At 44.7% G+C, this 17,796-nt stretch overlaps 1 protein-coding gene across 2 annotated transcripts in view; it reads right to left on the bottom strand.

Moving 5' to 3' along the window:
- Positions 1-12,353: 12,353 nt before the first annotated feature.
- LOC306925668 (alpha-N-acetylgalactosaminidase-like) overlaps positions 12,354-17,796 on the bottom strand; it is a 31,244-nt gene continuing 25,801 nt past the window's right edge. Inside the window, exon 11 of one of the 2 annotated variants that reach the window (XR_013790278.1) lies at positions 12,354-12,772. The gene's annotated coding sequence lies outside the window, so the exon portion shown is untranslated. The remainder of the gene's footprint in view (positions 12,773-17,796) is intronic. The other variant, XR_013790279.1, reaches the window with a different exon arrangement.

The raw sequence follows: 17,796 nt of genomic DNA, 5'->3' as shown, positions 1-17,796 counted from the left end.
AAGGAAGATGTTGTGCCAAAGAAATAATGTAGATATTGCTGGCAATGGTACTTCTTTCTTTCTTTCTTTTTTACTCTATCCTGGCTACAAATGGTAAATAGTAAATGGTGCATTTATATAGCGCCTTTATCCAAGGCGCTTTACATAGATTGTGCATTACATTCACCCATTCACACACACATTCATACACCGATTGCGGCGGAAGCCATGCAAGGTACCAACCAGCACATCGGGAGCAATTTGGGGTTCAGTGTCTTGCCCAAGGACACTTCGACATGTAGACAGGAGGAGCCGGGATTCGAACCGCCGACCCATGGATCATTGGACGACCTGCTCTACCTCCTGAGCCACAGTCGCCCTTACGGCTACAGTACAGTACAGTACAGTACAGTACTGTACAGTACAGTACAGTACAGTACATCCTATGTGAAATGATTTTGAAAAATCCTCTGAAGTCATTCACATGATGACTAGGGAGTGCCCATAAATCAAAATAAAATCACATTACATAAAAACAAAAAAAACGAACAAACAAAAAACAACAACATTTTGGCCATGTAAAAAAACGATATCTCAGGACAGACCCTGATGACCTATTTCGGCCCCTCTGTGCGTCATCATTGGTGATTACATCAGCATAGATGTCCTCCTGTGCCAGTCATGAGAACTTTGGTCAACAACACAGTCAGGACAACCTTCAACCATTCTCAGCACTGGTACTCCAAGTCTGTTTCCCAGCCCTGCTCTTCTGGTGTTCTAGGGCTGGGCAACTGATTGATGATGGAGAGGGCCACTATATTTACACACTCTCGCCATATAGGGCCAGATTGTATATGCTTGCTGTCGGGCAGAAACCTCTTATCTCCATACCCATTTAGGCCTGACCTCAAAATTTAAAAAAAAAATCTTCTAAATCCTCCAGTTTTCTGAAATAAAATATTTTCACGATTTTTCAAAAATAGCAGACCTACAAGCTCGTAGCGTGCCACTCGGTGGCGCGCTATGAGCTTGTAGATCTGCTATTTTTCAATAGCTAAATTATAACATAATGTTTAAAACACTAAAAGGGGTTCCCGCCCAAAATGGGTTAACTTTTTCTTTTCTGTTCAAAATCTTTTTATTTTGGTTTCATAACAGTATGGGGTCAAGTCACAGGTTCATAGAAAAAATAAAACATCAGATTTTAGTATCAGTGACCGAGGTAAACAAACGTATAAATCACAGAGATCATGGGCAGACATAATGAAAAGACTATGTTATTGTGCAAAACATGCCCCTTCAAGACAAAAGAAAAACATTTCCCCCCTTCAAGTCCCAATTTAGTAAAGCCAATTCCCAATTCCCCAGCCAATTCCCCAGTACTCCATCTCTGCTAACCCCCACAATCAGTCATTGGGAGGGTGAAGAAAGCCTCGGGTTTCCTCCAACTTTTTATTATTATTATTTTAAATTAATTTCCTACTTCATGATTCTAGTATGTCACACAAAAGTATAGCAAAAATAGCTGATCTACAAGTTTTTCTTCTGCCATTTTTCGCAGTTTTGGCAGTTTTGTGCTGTCGTTTTCCACGAAATTCGATAATATGGTAGAGGGCCGTGGGAATAGCTCAGGAACTGCAGCTCACAGTCATTCGTCAAAGGACCTCTGACATTTAGATCTCCCAATGAATGAATTATATGATCTGGTCTATCCACTTTTTTTTACGTCAAAAAAGCGATTTCTGTAGCCTGGTTAACCACTCCCCCTTGAAATGGCATTTCCATTAATTTGTGTGGAGTCTGGACCCAGCTAATGCATGGTTGGCAGCGGGAGTACAGCGTTGACAGACAACGCCTTTAGCCAATCAGCGAAACAAAACAAGTCTCCCTGAACCTGTCTTATCGCTGCGTACAGCTATATTTTTGAGGGGCGCTCCTATATACAGGTGTAATGTTTGTTTTTAGTTCAATGTTTGTTTTAAAAACGCCATTGACAATGAAGGGAAAATGTATGTCATCTTCTCCCCGACACAAACATTAAATGCCATTAACAATAAAGAGAATTTAATGTTTGTTTTGTCACCGTTTGTTTTACATCACCGTTACATCACATAATCAACATGAGTTAGACGTTAATATATTAGCGCCCCTCACTTCACACGGGTGTGATTTTTAAATTGGAATCCTGAAATATTATTTAATTTCAAATGCATTTAGTTAGTTATTAACTTTATGAACCGCCAGTTGCCCATGTACAGCATGGCTTAGTCCCTCGTGAGTCAGCACTCAGCAGACATGACAATCGAATCATCCACAAGGATTAGGGCTGCGAACCACCCTATACCGTACACCTCAATCTCAGTCTACATATTATGTGCGTGTGCGTGTGCGTGTGCGTGTGTGTGCGTGTGTGCGTGTATTTTCATCAGATTGTCAATTAAGTTTAAATAATTCAGTCAGGGATGGATTTCAATCACTACATCAGTGGTGGTCAGTGTGTCAGACAGCAAGATCAATTTCTTCTCGGTCAATCAGCTATTCCAGCCTGTCAGTCATTCTCCATGAGTGAGTGATTCATTCAATGCTTGCTGTGTTCACGCCTTTGCTGTCAAGTCTTAGCAAAACAAGAGCCAGACACAGTAAACACAGTATGCTAGCCGGGGGGGGCATTCATACTGTTTACTCTTTCCAAACATGCATGCATAAACAAACATCACGCTGCTGAGCATTCAAATTGTTGTGACTGTCGTGGAAATCGGTGGCCATGAACCAGAGTGGGACCAGAGTAGACTGACTGACTGACTGACTGACTGTCTGTCTGTCTGTCTGTTGATTGAGGTATTAAAAGACCACACCAGGGAGACCTATGACAGTAGACTTGTGAAATATTTGACAGATGAAGAGAAAAGAGAGAAGGAGAGGACAGAACATGAACATGAATGGGGCACTGACTTTCAGTACATTTTCTGGTAGACCAATGGAAGTAAAGATATAAGATAAAACCTTACATACTGTACATGCGTGTGTGAAGAAGTTATAATTCCACCCATTGCCAATGCAGAAGCTCTTGATCTATCCAACTCATCTTCAACCATCTGTAGTCAGGTCGCGGGGGCAACAGCTCCACCAGAGAGCTCCAGACTGCCCTCTCCCGAGAACACATTAGTACAGTAACTTCCTCCTGGGTGATCCTGAGGCGTTCCAAGGCCAGTGAGTTGATGTAGTCCCTCCAACTGAGCCTTGGTCTGCCCTGGGGTCTAGACGTGCATCAAGGACCTCCCTAGGGAGATGCTCAAGAGGCATCCTGACCAGATGCTCGAACCACCTTAAGCTGGCTCCTTTCCAGGCGAAGAAGCATGCAGCCGAGTCTCTCTCACGTGACTGAACTTCTCACCCCATCTCTAAGGGAGATGCCAGCCACCCGTTGGAGGAAAGTCATTTTGGCCGTTTTAACAGAGAACCGTTTTTGCTCACAAGATGTATACCTACCTATCTGCCCAAGATTAATGGTACCGTTTTGAGGGTGCTCTCTTTTAAGATGTATGCCAAAAAAAACGGATCAATGAGAGAAAAGAAAGATCCCATTCTGGGTCATGTTAAAGTGAGTTTATGGCTTCCCCCAGTTTTTGCTAAGTAGTTTATTTTCAAGCAAATGTCTTCATAGTGGCACTTGATCTGGTTCCAAGTTGAGATGTTTGTCTTAATCGCAGACTTAAAAAGATTTTCTACTCGCCCACAAGCATCACACGGGTCACGCAGGGATTTCACTGTTGGGTAAATATTTGGGCTTGTTGAATTTTACGAGCTGATTGTTTGAAGATTCGCTGCATTCAAAATGTAAGCATGGGACCAGGTGCCAACATTCGGCACCAGGGGAGGCTTTCACGCAAAATCCAAGCTTCAAGCTTCCCACCCAGTATCAGTACTATGCACATGTGAGCGCGCATGTGTTTACATACAGTACAGTACATGTTCTTCCCTAGTATGGATCCATAGGTTTTGTGCAGGCCAGTTGGAAGGCCGAACGCCAGCTCGCGCAGTTAGCCGGCGCAGCTGCCGTCGAGCCAAGTGGACGAGGAGTACACCGACTTGTGATGGTGACGTCAGGACCAGCTGCTGCAGGGGCGACCTCCCAGAACTCACAAAGTCTCTCACACTGACCTGGGAGAAATATTGCTTTCACTTGGCTTCCCACCCTCTGTGCGTAGTTCAGTCCATTCCAGTCCAGTCCAGTGCTTTCATACTGTGTGTGTGTGTGTGCGTGTGTGTGTGTGTGTGTGCGTGCGTGCGTGCGTGCGTGCGTGCGTGCGTGCGTGCGTGCGTGCGTGCGTGCGTGCGTGCGTGCGTGCATGCGTGCGTGCGTGTGTGCGACCCCAGTCACACTGGCACCACCTTGACATTAAAGAGTTGTGCGTTGGAATATTACTCATTTGTTGGACGTTCTGCATCAATGCTGGGCCACTCTCTCTCTCTCTCTCTCTGGTTCTCTCTACTACTAGCACTGCCCACATCATGAACAACTCCTGTGGAATCTCTGTGGCTTGTAATGTGAGTTAACAGCATAAAGAGGTTATGCCCCCGTTGACACTTTATCACTGTTCACCAAGGGGAGCGATATTTTAAGCCCCTACAGAGCGGAGAGGCGGCTTATTATAGCTGTGAGCACGTCTTCACCTGGAGCAGCCAAAGAGCAGCAGTCACAAGACACGCAAGAAGTTCAAGAACTCGCACCCCCTCTGCCCTGCCAGCTCAAGCCACAACTCCGGCAGGACGCAGCAAGGGTCAGATCTTCCGACTCTCTTTCAGACAGGTGACCGTAGTGTGATTCCTCGCTTAGTACCAAATAGGGCTCAGCCAAGGCTTGCCAGACTGCCGGTTATATACTTTACAAAACGAAATTAAAACGTGATCCTTTTGAAATGTATTCCCCCCACGCACAAACTTGTCAGCTTGTATTTGGTTTCGGATAAGTAGTGACTTTTATCTTGTGTAATAAACACTATGAATTGAGCCTGACAAGCTGTGCAGTTTCACTCTGCTGTTGAGAAGTGGCTCCTGGCATTATACTGCATTGGCAGGCCATTCGGCGGGTAGTTAGATGTGATAATCTGATTTAGCCCCCGAGCATCTAAAGTTTATTTTGTTCTGTTTGTGCGTGCGTGCGTACGTGCGTGCGTGCGTGCGTGCGTGCGTGCGTGCGTGCGTGCAAACCCTGCAATCCACCACCGGCCATCCCTGTGCACCTAGGGTGACCAGATGTCCCTCTTTGCGTGGGACAGTCCCTCATTTCCAAGACTTTTCAGGCGTCCCACAAATTGAGACCCTGCCTGTCCCACATTGTGACTGGCAGGCAATTGCATCAGTGTTCAAATGCCCTAATAGTTAGTCCCCTAATAATTGGCCTTCTGTTGAAAAGCTCTCTCATTGTCTCTTCCTGCAAGATGTGTTTTTAAGCCTGTTAAAATAGCATACAAATAAAGCATGATTTTAAAATAAAGCATGATTTTAAAACAAAATGTGAGACACCAAAGGAGTTTATAAATGATAGCCAATAGGCCTATGGTCGAATATGACATCAAGGCATTTAATAGCAACTCAAGTAGTAAGTAACAAGTTGGATGGGGGGACAGGGGTCCCCCCATCCCACTTGTCCCACACAAGCGATACTTCTGTCCCTCGAATGAACAGTTTGGATCTGGTCACCCTATGTGCATCATGGACCATTGCCAGCATCTCAGACAACAACTCACCTAAATAAGGGATGGTCGTCGACATCACTCTCTAACTCTCCGTCCCATTTTGCAGCCCTTACACATCCCGTAGGACAGCAAACTAATCTATCTAAGGGATAATGTACAGTGATCCTGTTGTTATTGCAAAATAAACCCCGACAGGATGGCGCAGGGCCGACTCTCTAAACACTTTGCGTTGGTCCTGCTTCACCCTGAAGGGGTTTGTTTTGCAATAACAGGCAAACTGTGCACTATCCCGCTTATTTAACGGCTACTTATGAACAAAATCAATAATTTGGCATTTGATTCCCCCCCCCCCCCCCCCCCAAAAAAAACGATTTAATTAGATGTCAAGTTTCTGCTTCCATGGAAATCTAAATGGAGGCAGAACCGTGGCCTGTTATTCAGAAATAACAGCCTGCAGAATGCCCTGATAAATATAATAATATAATAACAGCCTGCAGAATGCCCTGATAAATTTAATAATATAATAACAGCCTGCAGAATGCCCTGATAAATATAATAATATAATAACAGCCTGCAGAATGCCCTGATAAATATAATAATATAATAACAGCCTGCAGAATGCCCTGATAAATATAATAATATAATAACAGCCTGCAGAATGCCCTGATAAATATAATAATATAATAACAGCCTGCAGAATGTCCTGATACATTTAATAATATAATAACAGCCTGCAGAATGCCCTGATAAATATAATAATATAATAACAGCCTGCAGAATTCCCTGATAAATATAATAATATAATAACAGCCTGCAGAATGCCCTGATAAATATAATAATATAATAACAGCCTGCAGAATGCCCTGATAAATATAATAATATAATAACAGCCTGCAGAATGCCCTGATAAATATAATAATATAATAACAGCCTGCAGAATGCCCTGATGGAATCACTATTCCATAAGTCTGTGTAATCAGAGTTAAATAAAGCCTGTGACTTCAGTGCACAAGAGCCATGGCCACCTGAGACCTCAGCCTGTGGGATATCATGTCAGTCATCACTGCTTCCACGTCAAGTCGTTTGTATTGCTCACATTGGCAAGCCCTTATAGCCCCACACACACCCACAGCTGGAACACTCACTTTTTTATTGCCAAAGTAGGGCATTGTGTGGCCGGTGAGAGCATAAGTATGTACGCTTCTGTTGCTACTCTGTGAACCAAATACGATTCTAAAGAGGGCCGACTCTCGAGTAAGAGTGAGTATGGAAACATGGCCAGTGTGTGTGTGTGTGTGTGTGTGTGTGTGGGGGGGGGGGGGGGTGTGATAGGTGGTGTGAGGGCTAAAAGTAGAAAAGCCCCGTGATGACATGGAGCAGCAATTAGACTGGCCCTTGACCAGGTATGGAGGGAATCCACATAGGTCACCTGTGCTGCTGGAGTGCGGAAAGCAGCAAGTGGTGAACAGTGTTAACCTGAAGGGACTGAAAATGAACCACAGTAACCTACCGCTGCAACAAAACACCGCCATGACGCATAATGAGCTCGGGGACATTGTCATGCAATATCATGATGTCACTCCGAGTGGCCCAGTGTCTGATGTAACACCTTTAATAGTTAAATAGTGGTATGAGTCTTCTTGTTATATAATGTTCCATTATGCTCATCATTGCCCACTGACAGTAGAAATAAATTTCCATTTAAATATCAGAAGAAATGTTGTTTCTTAATTATCTCCAGTTATTTCATTTGTGATTGTTTTGTGGCTCATATAAATGGTTCTACAGTGTATACTTTTAACTCCAACAGACTAAAATTACAACAATAATGAGCCATTGGTTCCAAGGCAGTCCTGTGTAGAATCATGTTGATCATATGATGTTAAAAGTCAAACAAATGAGTTGTGGCGGCGCTACAGCATATGAGCAAACCAATCACTGCTCAGTATGCTTAAGCCTCTGTCCTTCTTACAGTATAATTAATGCTATAATTGTCTCTGCCAGGCCAAAGGCCGGAGACTATGTTTTTCTCCTGTCCATCCATGTGTCAGTGTGTCCTTCAGTGTGTCGATCTGTGAACAGCTAATCTCCAGCACCGTTTTGCACATGCACTCCCAGTAGGACAACGGAGAACCTCTGCCCCAAATGTTTAAAATCTGCCTTGCAGCGCTATATCAGGCCAATGTAGGTCCTGCAGTTCAATACACACGTTTTGCTGCTGCTGCTGCTGCTGCTGCTGCTGCTACTACTACTACTACTACTACTACTACTGCTACTACTACTACTACTACTACTACTACTACTACTACTACTACTACTGCTACTACTACTACTACTACAAACGTCACTCAAATCAGTATACATTCTCTCTGAAGATGTTACAGTCAAATATGTCATGTTCCCAATTGTCTATATCTGCCTTCCAAAGTCCTGGGTAGGCAACCAGGCCTGACGGAGACCTGCGCTCTGAGGAGCACACCTTTCTAGTTAAGACAGTCTCCTCACTCCAAATGGGCTCAGCTAATGTTTTGACATTCACAAGAATGTTCACTTTCCTGTCACTCTTCAGGGTTGAGAGGAGTTTAGAGCTCCCAGAGTTCTTGTTACTTTAATTAAAAAGGGTATAACATAACATGCTCGCTCCTTTTCAACAGGCTTGGTTCAGACTCCTGTCCCTATAATGCACACTGCATTGAGGACATGCTGCAGTTATCTTAGGTCATGTACTGTCCAATTTGCAAACATACTGCACAGTGAGTGAGAGAGTGTTTGTGTGCTAGCTGGTAAGACACGTTGTGCAAGAGACATCAGGCAAACTCCCTCTCCCTGTGAGCCTATAATTGATTTTCTATGCAATGCCGAAGGCCTATAAACACGAACACATGTTGTCAACATATATAAACAAGAGCCGTACAACAGTTTACTCAAATGTCAAAACTCTGCAAAGTAATCCTTTGTGCTGCTTGCTTGTTCAACACAAACTGCACGGCACTTTGTTTGGCAGAGTGGGAGGGGGTGAGGTCGTTTTCGGGGGGCATGACGAGGCCTTTGCAGCTGCATTGTCGGAGTGCAATCCTTGTTATCGCAGTGCCAAGTGATAAAGTGGCTGAGCTGCCCGTGGAGCCCAGGCACTGGTGTGGTCCACCCTCTGGATGACCCCAGGGGATGTTTATACACAACACGGGGAGGGGCAAGGTCACCTTCTCAGAACTCACACGCCCCGTGAGGTCACTGGTCAGCTGACCATGGAAAACATCTTTGACGTCTGCAAATAAACAGGCGAGGGGAGGCCGTAACAGCCCCGTCTCATAATCACATGGATAAACAGTGCACTCGCGCAAACACAGCATACAGGGTAAATAGCTGCACACGCGCACGTACACACACACACACACACACACACACACACACACACACACACACACACACACACACACACACACACACACACACACACACACACACACACACACACACACACACACACACCCCTCATTCTGTGGAGACTCTGGAGAGGACCATGAGAAGGTCACCTGGATAAGTCCTGGCAGCCAGTCCCCTAAAGAAGCGCCAGATATCCTGGGCATCAGGGAGCCTACCAACTGGATTATTACATAATTAGCAACCTAACAAGGTAATCACTGTGGGGGGGGGGGGGGGGGGGGTATTATTTTTTAAGAAGTTATGCAATTCTATACAGCCAGGCAGTTTGGACCAGGTTAATTTGACGTTGTTCCTTCCTGGCCTGTCAGAGGCGTCCATTTATAGTCAGCGCAGCACTCCGCACGATGGCTGGGAAATACACGGCAGAGGGGAATCTAATATGGTAGTGACATTTTTCTCTTGGCAGGGTGACAAAACAGAGTGTCAAGGCAGGGGAGCACGCTGCAGGAAGCCGGAGCCAGGAACTCCCATCAATCTCCCAGGATGGAGGCTGATTACCCAGAGCCACTACTAGCACTGCACTTACATTCAACCAGCCTTCAACCTTTTCTTCTTGCATTTCTCTCTCTCTCTCTCTCTCTCCCCCTCTCTCCCTTTATCTATCTGGCTAGCCTTTCTTCATAATTCTCTCTCTTTCGTTTGCACTCTCTCTTTCTCTACCTTTGCCATGAACTTTGTTCGGCTGTCCTGGGTGTTCCCATGCACGCCGCTCACCTCTGTTTGAGCGCCGCCGTCCGTCGGCTGTTGCCACGGTTCCCCTCTGTGTGGACGTGACAAACTTGTGTACAGCAGCTTCTAACAGAGATCCAGCGGCACCCCTTTGTGAACTCTAGTACATGCTGTCGTGTGCATTGACCCTCCTGATCAGTGTCACGTTATGTCACCACTGCAGCTTTGCCTGCAGGTGTTTCCGTCCTCACAGGAAGCCCGGGGGGGGGGGGGGGGGGATTGCTTGACACAAGCTGGTGTTCTATACACTACAATGTCACGGCAGAGGGCATTTTCAACCCACTCATGATCTAAGATAACTTGGCAGCGTCATTGTTCAACTTCTGCCACCACTGATCAAAAGAAATACACAGTGAAATCCCGAGTGGTAATTTAACTCTGGACGTGTAAAGCTTGGCCTATAAGGTTAAGAGTTAAATGAACACTCTAACTGTGTGTAGAGCCGGACATGGAAATCTGATTATCAAGGCCCAATAACTTACCTCCGCCTACAATCATGCATACAACCCCTGATTCTATCTATTTTCCAGTATGTTCTCTGAAACACCAAATACGGTACCTTTGCTAGGATGGAGGTAGATGGCTGAAAATGTTAGCCGTGGGAGAGGCACTGAAGATCTCCAGCTCTACCTGCTGCCAAGAAAGATAAATATATATACTCTGCCCTATTTATTTTCTAAATTGCACTGAGTAATTAAACTAATTTGCAGTATTGTCAAGTAATTTAATGCATTAAATATTGGGAAGATATGTGTGCGTCCTTAACCACACGCACACACACACACACACACACATGCACGATTGCACACAAGCGCGATTGCACACACACACACACACACACACACACACACACACACACACACACACACACACACACACACACACACACACACACACACACACACACACACACACACACACGTGGATAGTACCTACATAATGTGCACGCACGCATGTTGTCTAAGAGAAAAGACATGTGAAGCATCAGCAACTCTAGGAAAAGTTCAGCGCTACACAAGTAGCTAGGATTAAAATTCAGGACCATGTTAAGACATAAGACACACTCTATGTTCCTAGTTCCTACCGGATGGCACTCTCTGTTCTTAATGTGGTTTTGGCTGACTGTCTGTCACATGCAAGGCTTAAAAGAAATGTCAAGAACTAAGCGGTGCAACTATAGGCCTACGTTTTTGTTATAGTTAGTGTGTGTGTGTGTGTGTGTGTGTGTGTGTGTGTGTGTGTGTGTGTGTGTGTGTGTGTGTGTGTGTGTGTGTGTGTGTGTGTGTGTGTGTGTGTGTGTGTGTGTGTCCTTAAAGACCTCTGACAAAGCCATCTCGGATGGTGACAAATCATGGGCCGAACAAATAAAAATAAAAATAAATAAATAAAAAGGTGGTGTACCCTGCCATTTTTTTCTTCTAATTATTTGTTCGGCCCAATTTCTTTTGTTTATTGTCATGATTTGTCAGCAGCCGAGTTGGCTTTGTCCGAGGCTTTAATGGTCTTTAAATAAATACTTATGGTCTTTAAATAAAATGGTCTTTAACTAAATACTTTGGGAAAATCTATGGGAAAAATTAATGAATGGGAAATTCTCTTCCGGGCCGCTCGACGGGGGCGGGACTGCGATGCTCTATAGGTCGTATACTCTCTAAACAGCAGGGTCAATAGGTCGTACTCTAAGCAGACATAGGGACAGACAGACATAGGGACACACATATAGCCCTTTAAAGAAGGCAGTTTGCACCGCTCAAAAATAATACTCACTCACTACATGGTTTGAAAATACAGGGTTAAATGCATTCCCTAAACGTTTTCTGTAGAGTATATTTTGGTCAAATGAATGGTATACCACTCATTCAGATCTTTATTGTGTTTTTGTTCCCTGTACAACAGTCTCTATAGTGACATATCAATCTTAAAACCTATTGCATAGACTACAGAGCCTGCAGTTATGTCTGGCATTTCTCGTGTTTGGTGTTTGCTTACTGTAACATTATCACCCTCAGAGATATTACTGCCCTCCTGCCACGGTGCAACAGCATACATATATAGCTCTGCATGTGTCTGCGGCGCACTGTTTGCCTGACCGACTCCGAGAGCACGAGTATCTACTTAATTGTTCTTAAATGGGTAGACAGCATCGTACGATAACGTACCAGAATCTCACGGCTTAATGAGGTGAAAGCCACCCCTCACATCACAGTCAGTCGGGAAACAGCGAGACAAACCCATATGTATTCTTTTTTTTTTTTTTTTAAATATATGTTTATTGGTAGCGGGTTTCAACAATTTAAGTTCAGTTTGAACATACCATTTTTTTTTTCATTTTCTCCCTCACACCATCCCTCCCCCCACAGTTATCCTCATTATTAAAACAATTAAAACAATATATTAAAAAAAAACAATAATAATTGAGTACAGACATACAAAAACAACAATAGCAACAAGGAAAAAAAAGAAAAAGATCCAGTCCAATCAAACAACCATACATTTTTAAACAAACCCATATGTATTCTGAATGCACACAAAATGGTGAATTTGTAGACTCCGAGTTAAGTAAACACTGATGGTTTTTACTGTGCAGTCTGTTAATAGAGGTTTATTGATCATGTGAACACTGTCTGGGATGGTGGTCTGTGGTCTTGAGTTTGCCCTCTACGTGCACGCTATAACGTTAATGTAAGGGATGTCCCTCCTTACGAATCAAACATGCATCATTTCCTCCTTATTAGGGGCTGTTAGTGACCCAGGCCCAGGGATGCTGGATCTGTTTCCATGGTGGGCATAAAGATAGATGTGCATCTCCTGTTGATCCAGAGAGACTAATGACTCCCATTAGCGGCGAGAGAGGCGCTCTCCGCAGGACTGCCCAGCCAAAGTACACACCGCTGTAGGGACAGGTGGAGGCGCAAGGTTAGCTGAAATGGAAAAGGCGGATCGTATGAAAGTAAAGTATATGTAACGATTGCCTTTAGTGGCGTTAATAATAGAAGAATAACAACATGGAGCATTCTGCTCACTAAACAAAAAGAAAAAGTTTGACATAATTTACAACACTAGTTTGCAAAGATCCATTATTCCTTTAGTGTAGTTTTGCATGGAACTGATTAAATCATAAATCAATCGATCATTAGCAGTCTTCATTTACAATTAACCATTCATGATTCATGAATCACCACACAAAGCAAAGATCCACTATCTTCTGTTCGTCTTTGCGTTTTGTTTCTTGTCTTTTGTTTTGTTTATGTGCACATGTGCATTATTTTATCTGGGTACACACGCTCCCACACATGTGCGGATGGTGTGCGACCAGAGCACTGCAGTGAATTACAACTCTGTTCTTGTAACGGGCTGTGCCCGGAAACCAAAGTGTGACCCGGAACGAGGCTCCAGTCAAATGTTCCGTCATCACCGCCGGCCCATGGGAGTGTAAAATGCGAGGCCCTCTGCAGTAAAGGCGTCGTCTTCAACACTTGGGTTTTTACAGCACCATCAATCTTCCATGAAGAGTGTCTGTCTCAACACAGTGTCATCACTTTTTGCAGAAGACAAGAGACAGATAACTCTAGATCACGGTGGTTCTCAAAGTGGGGTCAAGGCACCACCAGGGTTCCTTGGAGCCTTACGGGTCCATTTGGACGAGATATAAAGCTCTAGAAAAAGTCAGGCCTCCAGACAGGACCCCCACGGACAGATGCATTGCATTGGCAACTGTGGCCCTTCCTCTAGCCTGGCACTCAGTGTCCATCTGGGGAATCATGGTGGGTGGTATGACCGTCAGCCCTTTTAACCCATATTTCACAAACGTTATGTAACGTGAAGAGAACAGAGAGAGAGAGAGAGAGAGAGAGAGAGAGAGAGAGAGAGAGAGAGAGAGAGAGAGTGAGAGTGAGAGTGATACGAGTTCGACTGTCTGTGGCTGCCTGGAACATGTGTGGTCCAAAGGGCAGCAATACTGTACCAACGACTCAGACAGGATGAGATTGTCTCGGCAACCACAACCAGGGATCACATTTTCTCTGAGATGGCCTAAGGTGAGAAAACACAGTGGGGTGCACTGCAAAATCCTGAATGCTTAACCCTGAGAGTGTAAGTATGAGGGGCCAAACCGGAATTGACATGAGCTTTGCGGTGTGGTGGAAGCAAACATGTTCACATGTATGCACACACACAGTCCATGTGCAGCACATTCAGTTTCACACAAACAGGGACACACAATGCCACTTTAATTGTCATACTTTATCTTCTTGGTTACTTATCCTATAAATGGTAAATGGTGCATTTATATAGCACCTTTATCCAAGGCGCTTTACATAGATTGTGCATTACATTCACCCATTCACACACACATTCATACACCGATTGCGGCGGAAGCCATGCAAGGTACCAACCAGCACATCGGGAGCAATTTGGGGTTCAGTGTCTTGCCCAATGACACTTCGACATGTAGCCAGGAGGAGCCGGGATTCGAGCAGCAGTCGCCCCATCCTATGGTATGCATACTGTCCCCTGTGCCCTTCACAGCTCAGCAAACTATTGGTGGCCTGCAGGCTAAAATAGGATGTGTGGCTATAAGAGAAACCATGTAGTTAAATCTAAATCTGTGGACCTGTATTTGCGTGGGCGGCATGTTTTATAACAAGAGGAAAAGTGAAAGCATGGATTTGAGGAAAATGCCATGTTTTTGCTGGAGGAACGTTAATGATAGCCTCGCCGGCTCGAATACGGGCAACGCTGTCATCCACGTAGCACGGCAACCTCAGGCACGCCGCCAGCGCATGTACACAGCCAAAAGCTCTCGGTTAGATAAATGTGGGCCACGTAACATTACTTTGCTGTAACAAGCCTTTTTACATGCAATTACAGACGTACTGAATGGGTTTGCTCGCCGTTAAGCTCTTGAGCAAAGGGTGCATTTTTAGGGGCTTATAGCATTCGGTCAAGAGACTGAGCCTGCATGGCTGCATCTTTCCTCTCAGACTATTCTCAGACTGGAAATGGCCTTTTTTCCACATAGAGCGTGACAAACAGCCGCACAGCAACAGGTCTGCGTGCAGTCGAACAGAAAACAGCACAAAATAAATTGTGCATTTGCTGGCATGGTCCATAATATGCTGTGGTTAATGGAACGGGTTTTCCTGGGTCTCTGGTTGGGTCAGGCTGTGGGATTTCTGCAACAATGTATATCTCTGCCTACAGTATAGCTGCCATGAACTTGTCTCACTAGTCTCCGTGGGGACTATAATATACCATACCATACAGTAGCAAATGATTATTTTTGCAGGATTGGCCCATTTTGAACAAAAAGCCTCAAATCATGAATGCAGCATGCAATTTACGTTAAATATTTCACAGACTTTCCTACTAGGCTGAGGAATATATCCCACCCTTTTCACATTGGCCTGTTATAGCGCCACCAACAGGTGGATTTTTGCAAAACACATTTTTGGAACAAAATGCCTCAAATGATCATCTAATTGCCATCCAAGGCGTAAGAAGAAATGGCACCCTTTTCACATTGGCCTATTATAGCACCACCAGGAGGCCACAACCTGGCCTGCCCTAGTGGACACCTGTGCCCCTCAGGGCACTTTATCTAGAACTATGTTTTTTTCTTTTTGGAGTTAGTCCATACAGATGTAATGTAACTGTATGAGTTGTGGCCTTGCAGGTGGCCTGATCCGTCATGACTGGCTGACTCTCCCTCAGGAGTGGGACTTGCCTGTTCTCATTGTGCCCACTTTAATAAGGAAACAAGTGTCTGCCAAGGGGAATGGAATGAATTGTTGAATTGTTTCATTTATTGACCAACTGACCTTGGCATTGTTGAGCTCTCTGTTTATCCAGCAAAATGTTGAATATGAAATCATATTAACCCTTGGTGCGAGGGAGAGCACAAGATAAAGTCAATCATTATCGGCCCCTTTGTGCAAATGGAAAGTTAAGTTTTCCTCGCGCCGGTTAAACATTCATTCATACGCCGGCCACCTATCCTACCTCCTCTCTGCATGAAGCCATGCTCACTGAGGTCTAGGGATTGGTGGTGCTCCGTCAATCAGCTCACCACTGTTCCCATGACTGCGCTAAAACGCACCAGTTATTTTGGTTGACGTTTTTCATACCATGTGTGTCTCACCGCAATGTGGGTGGACGGCCTGACTGGACGGACAGTAGCACCGTCTCCCATTGCAGGTCACACCCCCTTTTCCATGTCCTTGTGTGACCCGTCACACGCACGCACGCACGCACGTGCATCATCATTCTATAAGCTACAAATCTCACACTGTGACATGGTCTTGACTGATACACACGTGCACGCATGCATGCACACACGCACATACACACACGGCCATGAAAACACACGCATGCATGTACGTACACCACACACACAAGCACGCACGCACGCACGCACGCACGCACGCACGCACGCACGCAAACGCTCTGTCTCCCTTTCTCTTTCCACATGTAACACACACCCGCTGACCTCTAAGCAGTTGTCCACGTCAGTCCTAGGTTCCAGTCTGAGTTCAGTTTACAAAAATCATACTCATAGTTAGAAGGAGCTGTAGGCAGAACGTGAGCCTGTGTATGATGATACTATATATACAGTACACAAGAAACACAGACATTCTCCTTGTTCAATGATGCAGCAACGGGTGATCATGGGGATGTTTGATTCAGATGAGCCCTTGGCAGACTTTAGGTGTGCTGTTCTGGGTGTTGTTCTGAGCACAGACATATGGAATAAGTGAACATAATTATGGGAGTGATTTCCTTGGAGTCTGAGATGACTGGGTTTGTGGCGTGCGCCACATGTTTGCACATGCAAAATGTAATCTGTTTATACACATAAAGCATGTTCTGTGTGTTCAACAGACCTCTGAAAATCACCAATTCCCAATTCCCCAACTTCTCAGAGTTGCAAACATCAGACACCAGTGAAGCTATTAGGAATGCTCTTGCATAGCCAAAACACGCTGCTCAGTGCCTATAATTATATTATTATAATAATTATTATTAAATAATTATCATCATTATAACAGACAATAATATTGTTATTTCCAGCTTTCCACTAACACAACAGATTTAATCCATAATGACAATGCATGCTCCCATATTTGATCAGTGGTCCTACAGTGGTCGCTATAGCACAGTAAAACCCTTTCCGGGTCCATTTTCAACTCTCAGAGTTAAGTGACTGCTCCAGATTTGACTGTGATACAGCAAGCCTCCTCTGCAATGCTGTGGCCGAGGTCTTAAAGGCATGGCGTTCATTCTGAGGTATCATATAGTAGCATCTTAGCCAAAGGCACATTTGAGACAATAAGTAAGCTGGGTTACATGGCTGCATGCTGTTGCACTGACAGGGGGGGACGTGACATTCAATAGGCCCACAGCTCCTCCTCCTGGTCAATAGGACACCTCAGGCAGGATGAGCTGGGGTGGTGAAGGGGATTTCATTGGGCCTAATTACACTCATGTTTACGACACTTAAACTGAACTGAAAGCAGCAAGAGAACTCCCAAGGCTACGGGCAGCAAAAGCCGTTTGTTGATACTGTAGCTGTTTGTCCTTCTGTGTCATTGGCCTCTGCTAAATCCTGGTGTCCAATCTTAGCCTGCATGGCTAACATACTGTAGTTTTTAGCGCTGGAGAGCCCTGCAGATCTGGAGTCCTTGGCTGGAGTTCTTGGCTGCAATGGGAGCTCATTTTTGGGGAACGTCGTGGATGGCAATCCGAGACAAAATTGTCATTACGGACACAAAGCCTTCATTTAGTCTGTGGGGAGTATATCCACCACTTAGGAGGAAATTGGAGTGACTGATCTCACAGAGATAAAATTATCTGTGTGGCATCATGAACTACAAGACATAAGGAGTATTATGACTCCACAATGGGGACCGTGGCAAAAGAAAAAGCTCACATCTCATTCATGTGGGCT

This window comes from Electrona antarctica (genome assembly GCF_951216825.1).
Source record: "Electrona antarctica genome assembly, chromosome: 6".
In the NCBI taxonomy this organism is placed as follows: domain Eukaryota; kingdom Metazoa; phylum Chordata; class Actinopteri; order Myctophiformes; family Myctophidae; genus Electrona; species Electrona antarctica.
Note: the sequence above shows the minus strand (reverse complement) of the source record. Positions and strands in the feature narration are given on the sequence as shown.